We start from the raw sequence: 13947 nt of genomic DNA, 5'->3' as shown, positions 1-13947 counted from the left end.
GTGCTGCTCTTTGTCGCTGTTAATTGTGAGCCAGTTATCTGATCTGCTGTGACTTGCTCTTTCTGGAAAGGTTTGCATAATTTGGCAATAGAATTCCAAGATTCTCATTTATCGTCAATTGTGCCTTTGCCAATTGCTTTTGTCAGGACTCCCCATTTCACCTCATGTCCCTGCTCTCCACTTTTGCAAATGCACTGATCTGTGAAAATGAATTAAACAGATTAAAAAGCAGCTTTTCTTATTCGTTGGAATAAAAATGGCAAATGCAGACATGGCACATCCCTGTATGTAGCTCCACGGAAAAAACAATTACTGCAGACAAGGGGGTGGCCCGCCTCTCTAGGGGAAACAAACCCACAGAATGCTCTGTGACTCAGGCTAAGCTGCTCCCGTAATCTAGAGTGATGTTCTACTTAATGACGGCCCACAACGATAATCCAATTATTAGGCTTTCAACAAACCAAAACTATAATGACATCATATATTCTTATAACTAAAGTTGATCTTTATAAAAGCGATTCCTCTTTTCAGACAGAGACAGAGAGAGACATTTATAATGGTAAACAACTCCCATCTTATTGGTATCTCCCAGTTCACAAATGTGTAGAGCAAAGGCCTCGGAAGGAGAAAGCGTACAAATGCCTGGTATCCACGGCGAGTGAAGATTCTCGGGGCCACGTTGCCCCTCAATGCCAGGCCAGGGCCAAGGTAAAGCAGCCTTCACAGGAGGGCCAAGCTCCGTGCGTCCCAAAGCCTCACCATGGTCCACCCCGGGGGTTGCAGGGTCTGGACACCCTGTAAGCTCCAGAGGCAGCAGCACTGAGGACTCCAGGGACTGCCGCACTGCACGGCTCCCACCAGCATCAATCACGACGAGGCCTCACCTATCTGACAATCCCTCCCGCTGGGAGGTATGCTGTGTGCATGCAAACTAAGCTGGTGGCCCTCGATGCCTTTGTTAAAGAGTTCACACTTCAATTTTCAAGTTTCTTTATTTAAGGCCGAGGGGAGGAAGAGCAGGGAAGCAAAGACGGGGGGAGGAAGCATACCTTATTACCTAAGCAATGCACCACCCTCACCACCGTTGGCAAGCTCTGGTTCTGACTCAAAATGAAGCTTGCAAGGCTTGCTAACCAGTCTCCCCATCTCTGGGCTGGATATCCCCAAGACCCGCTACAAGGGCTGCCACAAAGAACAAGCGGGATAAAGCATGAGCGCTCCTGATCTTACACCTTTAGAATAGGAGTAAGTGCTCACTTCAGAGGTGCCACGTTGTGATCAGTGGTGATATTTTCTTAAACGGGCTTAGATGACGGACGATGAGCTCACCTGTCTTACACCAAGGAGCAAGTAAGAGCTCCCCTCTGCGCACGGGTAAGAGCACAGCCAAAGCAAGTCCTATCACAAGGCAGCAACTGTTCAAAGAATCAGCACAGTACTCTCAGGAAGAACGGCAATGACACCCAAAACCACACAAAGACCCCACCAACAAGGAGAATTACAGGCCACTATCCCTGGATGCCAAAGTTCTCACCAAGACAGTACCCAGTGGTACTGGCTACGACAGCACGCTAAAAGGATTATTCACCACGACCAGGTGGGATTTACTCCTGGGCTGCAGGAGTGCTTCAACACCTGCAAATCAATCAGCGTGATAACATCACATTAATAAAGGAAGGACGAGAACCATACAATCCTCTCAGTAGATGCAGAAAAAGCATTTGACAAAGTATAGCGTCCTTTCTTGATTAAAATTCTTCACAGTGGGGACGCCTGGGGGGCTCAGCAGTGGAACGTCTGCCTTCTGCTTGGGGCATGACCCCGGGGTCCGGGGATCGAGTCCCACGTCGGGCTCCCTGCGTGGAGCCTGATTCTGCCTCTGCCTGTGTCTCTGCCTCTGTGTGTCTCTTGTGAATAAATAAATAAAATCTTTAAAAAAAAAAAAACTCTTCAGAGTATAGGGATAGAGGGAACATTCCTCGACATCTTAAAAGCCATCTATGAAAAGCCCACAGCAAATATCATTCTCAATGGCGAAGCACTGGGAGCCTTTCCCCTGAGATCAGGAACAAGACAGGGATGTCCACTCTCACCACTGCTCTTCAACCTAGTACTGGAAGTCCTAGCCTCAGCCATCAGACAACAAAAAGAAATAAAAGGCATTTAAATTGGCAAAGAAGAGTCAAACTCTCCCTCTTTGCAGATGACATGATACTGTACCTAGAAAACCCAAAAGCCTCCACCCCAAGATTGCTACAACTCATACAGCAATTCGGCAACATGGCAGGATACAAAATCAATGCCCAGAAGTCAGTGGCATTTCTCTACACTAACAATGAGACTGAAGAAAGAGAAATTAAGGAGTCAACCCATTTACACCAAATACCATAAGATACCTAAGATAACTAACCAAAGAGGCAAATGATCTGTGCTCTGAAAACTATAGGATGCTCATGAAAGAAACTGAAGAAAGCACAGAAGAGATGGAAAAATAGTCCATACCCGTGGACTAAAAGAATAAGTATTGTTAAAATGTCTATGCTCCCCCAAACAATCTATACATTCAATGCAACCCCTATCAAAATCCTATCAACTTTTTTCACAGAGTTGGAACAAATAATCCTAAAATTTGTATGGAACCAGAAAAGACTCCAAACAACCAGAGGAATGCTGAAATAGAAAACGAAAAAATAAAAAAAATAAAAAAAAGAAAAAAGAAAAAAAATAAAAAAGAAAAAAACAAAAAAAAAAAAAAAAAAAGAAAAAAAGAAAACGAAAGTGGTGGCATCACAATGCCGGACTTCAGGTTGTCCTACAAAGCTGTGACCATCAAGACAGTGTGGTCCTGGCACAGCCCGTGGAGCAGCACACATAGGTCAGTGGAACAGAATAGAGAACCCAGAAATGGGCCCTCAACCCTGTGGTCAACTAATATTCGACAAAGCAGGAAAGAATATCCAATGGAAAAGAGTCTGATCAATAAATGGTGTTGGGAAAATTAGACGGTCACATGTAGAAGAATGAAACTGGACCACATTTTTACACTAGACACAAAGATAGACTCAATATGGATGAAAGACTTAAATGTGAGCCAGGAATCCATCAAAATCCTAGAGGAGAACACAGGCAGCAACCTCTGTGACCTTGGTCCCAGCAACTTCTTGTTAGAAACATCTCCAAAGGCAAGGGAAATAAAGGCAAAAATGAACTATTGGGACTTCATGAAGATAAAAAAGCTTCTGCACAGCAAAGGAAATAGAAGACAAAACCAAAAGAAAGGCAGCAGACCGGGAGAAGGTATTTGCAAATGACATATCAGGTAAAGGGCTAGTATCCAAGATCTATAAAGAACTTAGCAAACTCAACACCCAAAAATCAAAAAATTTTAAAAATCCAGTTAAGAAAGAACACGAACAGACATTTCTCCAAAGAAGACATTCAGATGGCCAACAGACACGTGAAATAATGCTCAACGCCGCTCGGCATCAGGGAAATACCAACCAGAACCACGATGAGATCCCACCGCGCCCCTGTCAGAATGGCTACAGTCAACACCACAAGGATCAACGGGTGCTGGGAGGGGGTGGGGAAGGGGAGCCCTCCCGCCTGTGGGTGGGGATGCAGGGGGGGCAGCCACCGTGGAGACGCGTGGGGGACCCTCAGAAAGATGAAAATAGAGTCACGCAGGACACCCGGGGGCTCCATGGTTGAGCGTCTGCCTTCGGCCCAGGGCATGACCCCAGGGTCCTGGGATCGAGTCCCACATCGGGCTCCCCGCAGGGAGCCCGCTTCTCCCTCTGCCTGTGTCTCTGCCTCTCTGTGTGTCTCTCATGAATAAATAAATAAAATCCTAAAAAGAAAAAAGAAAGATTGATGAATCACTGACCTCTACCCTCTAAAACTAATAATACATGTTAATCAACAGAATTTAAATTAAAAAATAAAAAGCTGAATGTTTAAAAATAAATAAATAAATAAAAATGGCAATGACTTTAGCGATGGATTCTTTGGCATTTGTTTGCCATCTTAGACTCCACAAAATGCTCATAGCTGTTTGCAATGTTTCTCATTGCGGGGGAGGGGGACAAATTATCGTGTGGGACTGTCCTGTGCTCAGTTGCAAGACACTGAGCATCCCTGGCCCCCTCCCACCAATACCAGCAACACCACACGGCCATTGTAACAACCCAAATAACACCCTCCACGTTTCAAACTGCTGCATAGAAGACAGAAGTGCCCCAGTGGAGACTTTTTGGTAGATCAACTGTCTTTATGTCCACTTTACACTTGGGGAAACTGAGGCATGGAACGTGCTTGACCACATTGATCAGAACACAGACAGCAGAAACCTAGGAAATGATACAACACATGTCACAAATACTGATCAGTTGGGCCAGGGGGGAAGGAAAGTTCACTCTTTTCCAACTACACGCCACCTTCCCCCTCCCGCCGTAGACATTCACCCAGTGAAAACCAGTCCCAGTGAGTTATTGGCAACAGGAGTAACACATTCCTCAGGGCAGAAGACACAATAGGGCCCAACGTGCTGAAAAGCACTCAGCGTTTCGGTCAGCGTACGTGGCCGTCACAGTGGGACATGGCGGGGGGATCACAACCCTAAAACCTGCCAACAAGGAGCGCAAATGCCCCCAGTGATCCCACACCCACTTCATCCTCGGGTTTTAACATCTTGTCCATTCACCTGTCAGCAGGAGGTCACCGAAGGACGTCTACCGACCAGCATCCGGTTACAGCACCTGTGATCTAAGGGACACGAGCCTCCTGTTTTCTCTCGGCCTCTCGACCTGTCACGTGGTGCTATGGCATTTAGAGGCCACTTTTTATTATTATTATTATTATTAGAAAGTATTTTCCACTGTTTTGTTCGAGTCAGTGAGAGAGCAGGATTCTATAGAATGAGATTTGTTATGCAGCCAGCTCGTTAGGAACAAGTTTGTTTTCAGTAGGGAGAGCTCGGCTGTGTTCCTTCCACCTTGTATAAAGCAGAATCAAGGGGGGCGGGCGGGGGGGAGCTGTGTGTGTCCAGAGAGCACAGCTGGCTTGGCCAGTGGCCTTATGTTGAGCCTCTGAGTCAATGTTTTAGCTTGAAAGGAAACTGTGGCTTCTGCTATGCAACAAGCTCAGACTCTGCTTTCTGGAAGTCTTCAGAGCTGAAAGCCAAGTTTGACCTGAGGGCCTCTGAGCCTTGGACCCTAAGTATTAAAGAACATCTGATTCTTGCTAAGAAAGAAAGGCTGCTGAATTCCTTTATGTGCCAGAGAAGGTTCAGTCTCATGCGAGCTCATCTAATATTTGGCTGACTTTTCCTGTTTCCCCCATCTCGCTGTTCTTTTCATTGCTTAGGAAAAAAAAAAAAAAAAAAGGAAGAAAAAGGAGGAGGACAAGGGGAAGGAAGGAAGGGAGGAAGGAAAGAAGGAAGGAAAAAAATTAAAGTATCCAAAATTGGAAATGTAAAGCTGGGATCATAGAAAACATTCAGAATGATTTCAGCAAATCTACCCCCGACACACACACACACGCACACACACGCACACAGTGACCATGGAGACAGGGGTGCGGGAAAGGCAGGTAGTGACATTTGCAATTAATTCTGAAACCTAAAGAAGTCACGTGCCTGGTTTTCAGGTCAAGCACGTTTGGAACACCAGCTAGCCACGCCGACCACCGGGTGAGGTGCATCGGAAGCGGTGGAGTGGACGAGAGGCATCAAGGGCAGCCACGCCAGCCCCGGAACGAGCGCAGCACCTGTCTCCCCGGCGGGAAGGGCCAAGGGGCGCTCCCACGCTTCTCCGGGCCTCCAGGAGCCAGCTGTCCAGCTGGAGAGACACGGAAGCGGGAAGACCGACTGACCGACCGACCGACCGACCGACTCCAGATAGCGAGGGGCGAGGAGGTCAAAGGGGGAGAGGTCCCTTCACAGTCATCAGCGCACCTGCTGCTCAGCCGCCCTAGGAGCTCCCGCCATCTGACGACACAGGAGCCAAGGGCCTTTTATCGGGAGACCGTGCACCCCTCTATATTAGAGGCCATCCCCTTCTAGATCCCCTTCTAGAGGTGTTTGCACACCTACCGAGCAGTTGGGGGGCACCCATCGCTCCAGCCCGTGGAGCAGCACACATTTTTGGTGGGCACCATGCACCCAGGTGACCTGCTGACGTCGCAGCTGGAGTACCGTCCCCCCTCTTCACCTGCACCTTATGGGAGGGGTGGCCTCCTGCGCGCTCGCCGTAGGACCTCGCAGGAATACGGCATCTGCGGGAACGGAGCACGTTATCTGCTCCGGTGGCGTTGGGCTCAGCCCCGTGACTTACGTAAGCCAACGGCACGTGGGTGCATTCGTCGGGAGTCAAAGCTTTAAGTGCATTTCCACAGTCCGCCCGCGCCCCTTGTGCTCAGCGTGTCCACGAGGAAACAAATCGCCTGGAAACCACAGGCTCAAGGATAACGACAAAGCCAAGAAGGAGACTCGCGTTCCGTTCTCCAACCGGAGTCCTCCCGAGGCCAGCCCTGAGCAGCGAGCCCGTGAGCCATGGCCTCGGGGTTGTTCTACAGCAGTTTTGCAGCCGTGACTTCCCATCACCATGGCCGTAGGACGATGGCAGGCCTCACCTTCAACGAGGACGCGTGCAAAATCGTTGTTAGCGCCTTTGAGGGTGACCGATCCCCCGTTTTCCTAGGACAGCCTCTGCTTTAACACCGGGAAGTCCTGCCTCGCAGACCAACTGGGCCGCGTGGTCATCCTAGAGCGTCCCCACCTGCAATCTCCAAATCACTTCCACCTGTTGGTGGCAGCCACGGCTCGGCCGGGGACACGCGAGGCCCTCACTGGGCACCGACTGGCCTTGCTGGCCCAGACCCTGACCCCCACGTCCGCAGCCCCCCACCCGAGCCTGCCCTCGCCGAGCCACCACGTACCTTCTGCGTCTCTGCAGATCTCCCCTCGCTCCGGGGGTCGCTAACTGCCGCTAAGACTGATTTATCACAAGTTGTGAACGGCGACATAGTGTTCCAAACGGCGTCCTCTGTTGAAGAAGACTCCGGGGTGGCCATGCCTGTGCCCGGGGCTGGCCGCCGGCGGGCTGCTGCTGTCCCCACCCTGTGTCCGCGGCACACACGGGACCCGCCTGCGGGCCTCCCTCCCATTGGGCCCACATGCACGTTCAGAGCCCTGCCCAATCCTGTGCTTCTAGCAACCACTTCAAATATATTAGAGTTGGAAGAGAAAATGAATCCCGTATGTCAATCCCGCCTTAGGCCAGGAAAAAAACAATGTGAGTGTAACCGTAGTGGTGAGAATTTCACCTGACTCTGCTCGGAGGGGAGGGGAGAGGAGGGGAGGGGAGGGGAGGGGAGGGGAGGGGAGGCGGGGCGCCCAGTCGACGGAGAGCGGGCGGCCGAGGACCCGCGCCTGGGACGCCGGTCGGGTTACTGCAGTTTCCCTGGTCTCAGCTTTTTTCATTTGTTTAAAAAGAGAGCAAGAGAATTTCATTAATTTCATGGCCGCTGGGCTAAGATGTTTCTCTCTGAAATATTAGGACTTTAAAGAATTTCTCTGGTTATCTTCCAATTTTTCAGGACTGAGCTTCTGCGAACCCGTAACAGAGGGGGTTTCCTTTAGGAAGGACAGATCGAAAATATACTGACAGGATCCCACGAGGCCACGGCTTTTAAAATATTTCCTCTGCTGTAATATGTTCTAGAAAAGAGCAGGAAGAAAGAGCAGTACGTATGGTCACGATTCCTCTCACCCTCCATCCTCGTCCTCATCATAGGCCCAGGGCAGCCCGACCCGGGGGCGGGAGGGCGGGGATGGCGGGACGCCCGGAAAGATGCTTTTCCTGCTGCCCCGTTAGATAAGCAGGGAAAACACCGGGAGCCCCACACAGGAAGTTGCTGGGATTAGAAAATAAGTCTGAATGTGCAAAGGTTGGAGGAACTTGACAGATATCTTCAGGCTTTAAGCTCCCCCGTAGGTCTCTGCAGAATTGGGGAAACGCCATACCTCGGTTCTAAGACGGCCCCACGGAGCGAGGAGGAGCCAGTGAGCTGCCGTGGGATTCGCGAGGACTCGCCCACAGCTTGCAGCCTGGTGCCTGGCACCACCAGCGGCCTGCAAACGCCGCGGCCCCTGGTATCATCGAGCTTATCAGCCTGTCAACCGCCTGTGAAGTAGCCGAAGAAAGACCTGGGTAGCCCTGGCCCCTGGGGAGGGGGCAGCCAAGGGGCCTTGGCCTGACCTTGGGGCACTGGGAACGCCACCCCTGAGAAGGACCAGCCATCGGGCTTTCCCTGCCTGGACGGCATCAGCCAGTCCACGCACCCGGCACCTTGACGGCTGCTGGTCCTCCTCCCGGGGCCTTGTCCCGGGGCAGGGGGCGGGCATTGCTCTGCGGTGACAACCTCGGGGGGTGGGGGGCAGCCCTTGGCTGATGCAGCTATGCCTGGTGCAGGAGGGGGAAAGGGCACAGGGGAACGGAGAGAGGCCAGCTCAGAGACCCCACCGACCCCGAGGGCTCCGACAATTCTGGGACCCGAGCCCGTGGCCATGGGGAGGGGAAGGGGACCCGCTCCTGGGACGTCCCTGCCATCCCTTCCAAATAGGCATCCGTCAGGACGACTCCGTAAATTTCATTTATATGACATTTCGGGAGTGGGGGGGGAAGAGACACGGATGGGAAATAGCAGTATTGCCACGAGCTGGGGTCAGGGAAGAAGACTGACCGCGAAGGGGCGGGAGAGAACCGTTGGGGGCGATGGGAACTGAACGGCCCCCTGCAAGCACGGAGAAGCCTTCACCCCAATACTTCAGGACACGACTGTAGTTTGAAGGAAGAGTCTCTAAAGAGACAAGTAAGTTGAACTGAGGCCAGGAGTGTGGGCCTCCATCCAGGGTGCCCGGCGGCCTCACGGGAAGCGGGAATCTGACCCCAGAGGCCCCAGAGGGGAGCGCGCGAGGACACAGGAGGAAGCACCACCCGCGGGCGGCCTCAGAGCAGACCTTACCTGGTCTTGGACTCCCAGCCTCTAGAGCCGTAAGACCACTCCTGTTGTTTAGCTCATCCAGTCTGTCGCCTTTTGTAAGGGTAACCCCAGAAAACTAATAGAGAAGTAGCCCCTATTTTTATGGTGATCACACGATTATTGATATGCGTCAAAACTCAAAACCGTACACCTACCACGGGGTAGCTTTCAGCGTCTATACTCACATCTCAGCAAGCCCGACTTTAAAAATACCACTACGCAGATTCCTAAAATTTGGCAGGAATGATCTCTCCGCAAAGAATTTCCTAAATAGAATTTAAAAAAAAAAAAGAAAGAAAGAAAAGAAAAGAAAACCACATTTCAATGGAATCAAGTAACTAAAAATCAAATACCATTCTTAAAGTTTTAATTTTTCCAATGCAAGCCAACGGCTCTGGGGATCGTGAGGTAAGGCGATCTGTCCTGTCGCGAGGCTTTCTTTGTGTCGTCCCGAAGTGTTTGCCGGTTCGAAAAGGATAGAATCAACCTTAAAGCTACGTCGCTGCTGCACTATCTATTAGAAATAACTGTCGATCTCTAGCCCCTCGGATTTGCGGGCTCTAAACTCTTCTGTTCGTAGGATTATCAACATTCATCAGCATCAGTAACTGAAACACTGTGCTCTTGCAGTTGTAGACCTACAAGTGCGTATTAGTGGCCCGAGACCTCCACCTGCAAAGCGCACGGCATGTAGAGCCCTTCCCTGCAGTGTATGAGACTGTCCAGCTGGACATGCTTTGTCCCCGTTACGGGTTTTAGCACGTCGCTCGTACCGGACAGTAAACCACGTGATCGCCGACCCCCTCACGTCCGGAGGTGCCACCTACAACCCGAGGCGGGACGCCTGGTCCCCCAGCCTCGAGGGCCGTGCTCAGGCTCACGGCGAAAGCCAGATAAGTAACTTGGCCAAGTGGTTAGAGCCAAAATGTAGTGCGTCCCTGTATGAGCAGCTTACCCTGCCATTCCGTCTATAATGATCCCGCAGAGCCGATCTGTAAATATTCAGCATATTCATTCTGTTTGATGAGTAAAGCAGACGTGATGAACGTGTCCTCACTCCCGTGAGCAACCAAGCTGGCAAACCTGCCCCTCCGAGGACCGTCGGCGCGGCCGCCCGAGACCCGGCTTCGAGCCCCGAGCCCAGGCTCCCGAAGGCAGCGGGCCGACCCCCCGGGTCTCTGGGGCTCCAGGTCGGAGCTGTGGAATCCCAGTCGCAAGGCACTAACTCTGCCCTTGCCCTTTGCGGGCCCAGAGATTCCTTGTGGGAACTGTTGGCAACTCACAAGGCCCGTCTGGCACGGCCGCCCCCCAACGGCCGGGCGCCCTCCTGGGCCCGCCTGCAACTCCGCGGCCACTGCTCCAGGGATCGGGCCCTCGCTGCCTCCCGCCCTTCCGTGCTGGGCTCTGAGGACACCTGGTTTCTAAGTCTCGTTGAGGAAAAGGCCCCGCACCAAGCGGCTTTCTTTCCACGGCCCCGTGTGGGGGCTCCAGCAATGCCGGCGCCCCAAGCCCGATTCCAGGTGAGCGAGCTCCCCCCGAGGCAGCCCATGCGCCCCGCACCTGGGGAAACACCCGCCTGCCGCCCTCCTTGGACCGCTGGGGACAAGCCCGCCCGCAGCACGGGCCCCAGCACCCCCGCCCCCGGAAAGAGGCGGAATTAAGGTGGGACGGCCCACCGGCAGGTCCCGAGCTCCCGGCCAGGAAACGGGTCGTCCTTCCCACCCAACAGGCCTGGCGCCCCAGCACCCTCCTCCGGGTGCAGAGCTGCTGCTCCTGTAACTCCTTCCACAGGGGCCGTGGGCCTCAGGGCAGGGGCAGGGACGGGCAGGGGCAGGAACAGGTGACGACCCCCAGGTCACCCACCCGCACCCCGGGGGTGCTCAGCAGGGCCTCGGAGTGGGGACAGGGATGGGCGGGGGCAGGAACAGGAACCAACCCCCAGGTCACGCACCTGTACCCCAGGGGGTGCTCAGAGGGCCTGGCAGTGGGGACGGGGCCAGACACGGGCAGGAACAGGTACCGAGTCCCCCTGGGTCGCCCACCAGCTGCACAGCCTCTGGCCCAGCTCGTCCACACCCGGCCAGGAAAGGAGGCAGGGAAGTCTTCCCATCACGGATCCGAGCCTCGGTCTCAGCGGCAGGGGGCAGGGGCAGGGGCAGTCCCCGACAGCCACGGCCACCCGGTCAGCAGGTGCCGGGCCCAGGCCCTCTGCGCCGCGACGGTCGTGCTCCCTGAGGACGTGAGTAGCACAGCCCGGCGGGTGCGCGGTGTGGACACGGCCAGGCGCCCGGCCTTCCCCGCCCCACCGTCCCCACCAGAGCACTGTTCAGCCCGCGCACCTCAGGCTTCCGAATGAACTTCCTCAGCGTATTCGGATGCCGGGCGCTCCGGGCGGGCACACGGCTGGATCTGGGGACGGGCCTCTGCCCCGGATCCTGAGGCTGAGCCGGGCGTTCTCGCTCCTCCCCGCGGGACAGCGGTGGCGGCCGGGCTGGGAGGGGTCCCGGGCCCGCTCGTGCGATGTTCCGGTTCGCGGGCTTACCCTTAATGCCCGCTGGGAGGCAGCGACTCGGGGGAGGCTGTGGGTTCGGAAGCCTCCGGGACCCGAGAGGCTGAGCCCCCAGGAGCGAGAGTCACGTGTAGACGCAGATGAGGTGAAGCCGAGGTGACGCCAAGGCGAAGCACTGTTCGAGGAAGGACGGAAGAGCGAATGTAAGGGAGGAAAAGTCACCTGAGCTTAGTGAAGTTGAAGTGGAACAAAGAAAAATTGAGACATTAAAAAAGAAAGACCAACGACAAATGTTTGTTGAGTAAACATTTACCTTGGGGAAGCTGCCAGGGAGCCTCGAGTGGTTCTGAAGGCCCGAAGCAGCCCTGGGGCTCATCCCCCAGAGCCCGTCCCCCAGAGCCCAACCACGGAGCCCAACCACGGAGCCCATCCCCCGGAGCCCATCCCCCAGAGCCCATCCCCCGGAGCCCATCCCATGGAGCCCATCCCATGGAGCCCATCCCCCGGAGCCCATCCCCCGAAGCTCATCCCCCAAAGCTCATCCCCCGGAGCTCATCCCCCGGAGCCCATCCCATGGAGCCCATCCACGGAGCCCATCCCCCAGAGCCCATCCCATGGAGCCCATCCACAGAGCCCATCCCCCGGAGCCCATCCCACGGAGCCCATCCCACGGAGCCCATCCACAGAGCCCATCCCCCGGAGCCCATCCCCCGGAGCCCATCCATGGAGCCCATCCACAGAGCCCACCCCACTGAGACCATCCCCTGGAGCTCATCCCCCTGAGCTCATCCCCCAGAACTCATCCCATGAGCACCTGCAGCAACTGCCATGAGCAGGGCCTGAGCCCCAAGGAGGAGCTGCGCGGGGCGCCGGGGGAGGTCGAGGCCCAGGGCTGCCCCGAGCTGCACGCCTGCAGCAGGGGCTCTCCTGCTCTGCCCCCAGCCTCCGTGACCTCGGGACATGTGTCAGGCTTCACCAGCAGAGCACCCCGCACACCCAGGCCCACACAGAGCGAGCCACACCCCAGACATTCCGTCGAAATGTCAACTTCTGGGTTTTTGGAGGACGGAGGAGCCCGTCGCGTGGGGCCAGCGTCCCGCGTGGCAGCAGCAGGCTGAGGCTGAGCACCTGCCCCGATCTGTCCTCCTCCCCTCACTCGATCCCCGGGGCCCGGGCACAGCGAACGGCCAGCGCGGTCCCTCCTCTTGGCACCACCGCCGTCGGTCACCCGGCGGTCAGAGCGGGACCTGCAAGGCTGAAGCCAGCGTGCGGAGGATCCGAAAGCTCCCAGGCCCCCCACAGCCCGGCAGTGACCTCGGCGTCCCGCTCGCGTCCTTCGCTTCCGCCCGACTCCACCTCTGCTTTGCGGTCACGTTCGGTGGCCTTTGCGCAGTAAATAATCTCAAACGGTAACAGTGAGCTGGTTCCTCCAAACTGCGCACACCGGGAGGCAGAAATGCTTACTCGGTGAGAGCGAGAGCTGGATGCCAAGGATGGAATTCTGGAAGCTTCTCAGACAGACCTTAAGGACTTCCTGCAAACACTAAATCTTTGTCTTTCAGCCCTTTTTAAAACGACTTCCATAAAAGAAAATCTATTTTGACCAGACCGCACACAAACACGAGGTTAAAAATGTTTGCCTGACACTTTCCACACCCCTGCTTTGAATGCAGCAGTTTGTTTTGCTGCCATATTTCTTTCAAACGATGTGCTTCGTGAGAATTTTAGATTCATCAAAATACCTATGAGCAATTTTTTTTTTAGTAGAAAGTGTTAGCTAGCTGCTTGCATGCTTTTGAATGTGAGAGATTCTACCATATGTTACCGTATCGTTTAGATTATGTCTAAGCGACGCCAAAAATCTGGAGGGAAGAAAAGGAGGTTCTATTATCCACACGCTTTATTTGCAAGTCACCAAACAGCTAGATCACCCAGCTGTGTGGCACCACACAGCTAAAACATCTGGGTGATTAGCTGAATTATTCATTTTCATCAAGATATTTTGTCCTCCTCTAGACAATATCTGAGCCTCCCACGCGGCTGTGGGTAGCATACGCGTGTGTTGACACGCGCACGGGCATCCGACAGTGACACAGTGAAATGATGGGTTCAGACATGAAATGCAGGGTCCTGGCCCCCTGCCTTCCTGCTGGGTACGTCTAACCACCCGTGGCTCTGCTCCCATCCGCCCCGCTCCAGCCCTCGGAGTCGGGTGAGGTCGGCTCCCGGGGGCCATGATGCCAGGCCTGCCGTCCAGGGCTCAGGGCTCCGCCCCCAAGTGCACACGCACATGCACACACGTGCAGGTCATGTGGGCACACGCAAGGGAACACGGCCCGGCCTGGGGGAGGCGCATGAGCACGTGGTACCTCTGAGCAGGTGTGTGATGCGCTGGG

General features: G+C 54.5%; 2 long non-coding RNA genes across 5 annotated transcripts in view; both read right to left on the bottom strand.

Moving 5' to 3' along the window:
• LOC111093844 overlaps positions 1–13947 on the bottom strand; it is a 194095-nt gene that overhangs the window by 133681 nt on the left and 46467 nt on the right. The gene's annotated exons all lie outside the window — the stretch shown is intronic.
• LOC111093844 lies at positions 7506–11177 on the bottom strand. Its single transcript, XR_005384057.1, has 7 exons — positions 10994–11177; positions 9998–10058; positions 9228–9308; positions 9025–9118; positions 8743–8859; positions 8024–8183; positions 7506–7717 (listed from the first exon to the last, which is right to left on the bottom strand). It is a non-coding gene; the product is annotated as an uncharacterized LOC111093844 (long non-coding RNA).

Source organism: Canis lupus, chromosome 34, assembly GCF_011100685.1.
Source record: "Canis lupus familiaris isolate Mischka breed German Shepherd chromosome 34, alternate assembly UU_Cfam_GSD_1.0, whole genome shotgun sequence".
NCBI classification, from domain to species: Eukaryota; Metazoa; Chordata; class Mammalia; order Carnivora; family Canidae; genus Canis; species Canis lupus.
The sequence above is the reverse complement of the archived record's forward strand: the minus strand, read 5'-3'. Positions and strand labels throughout refer to the sequence as shown.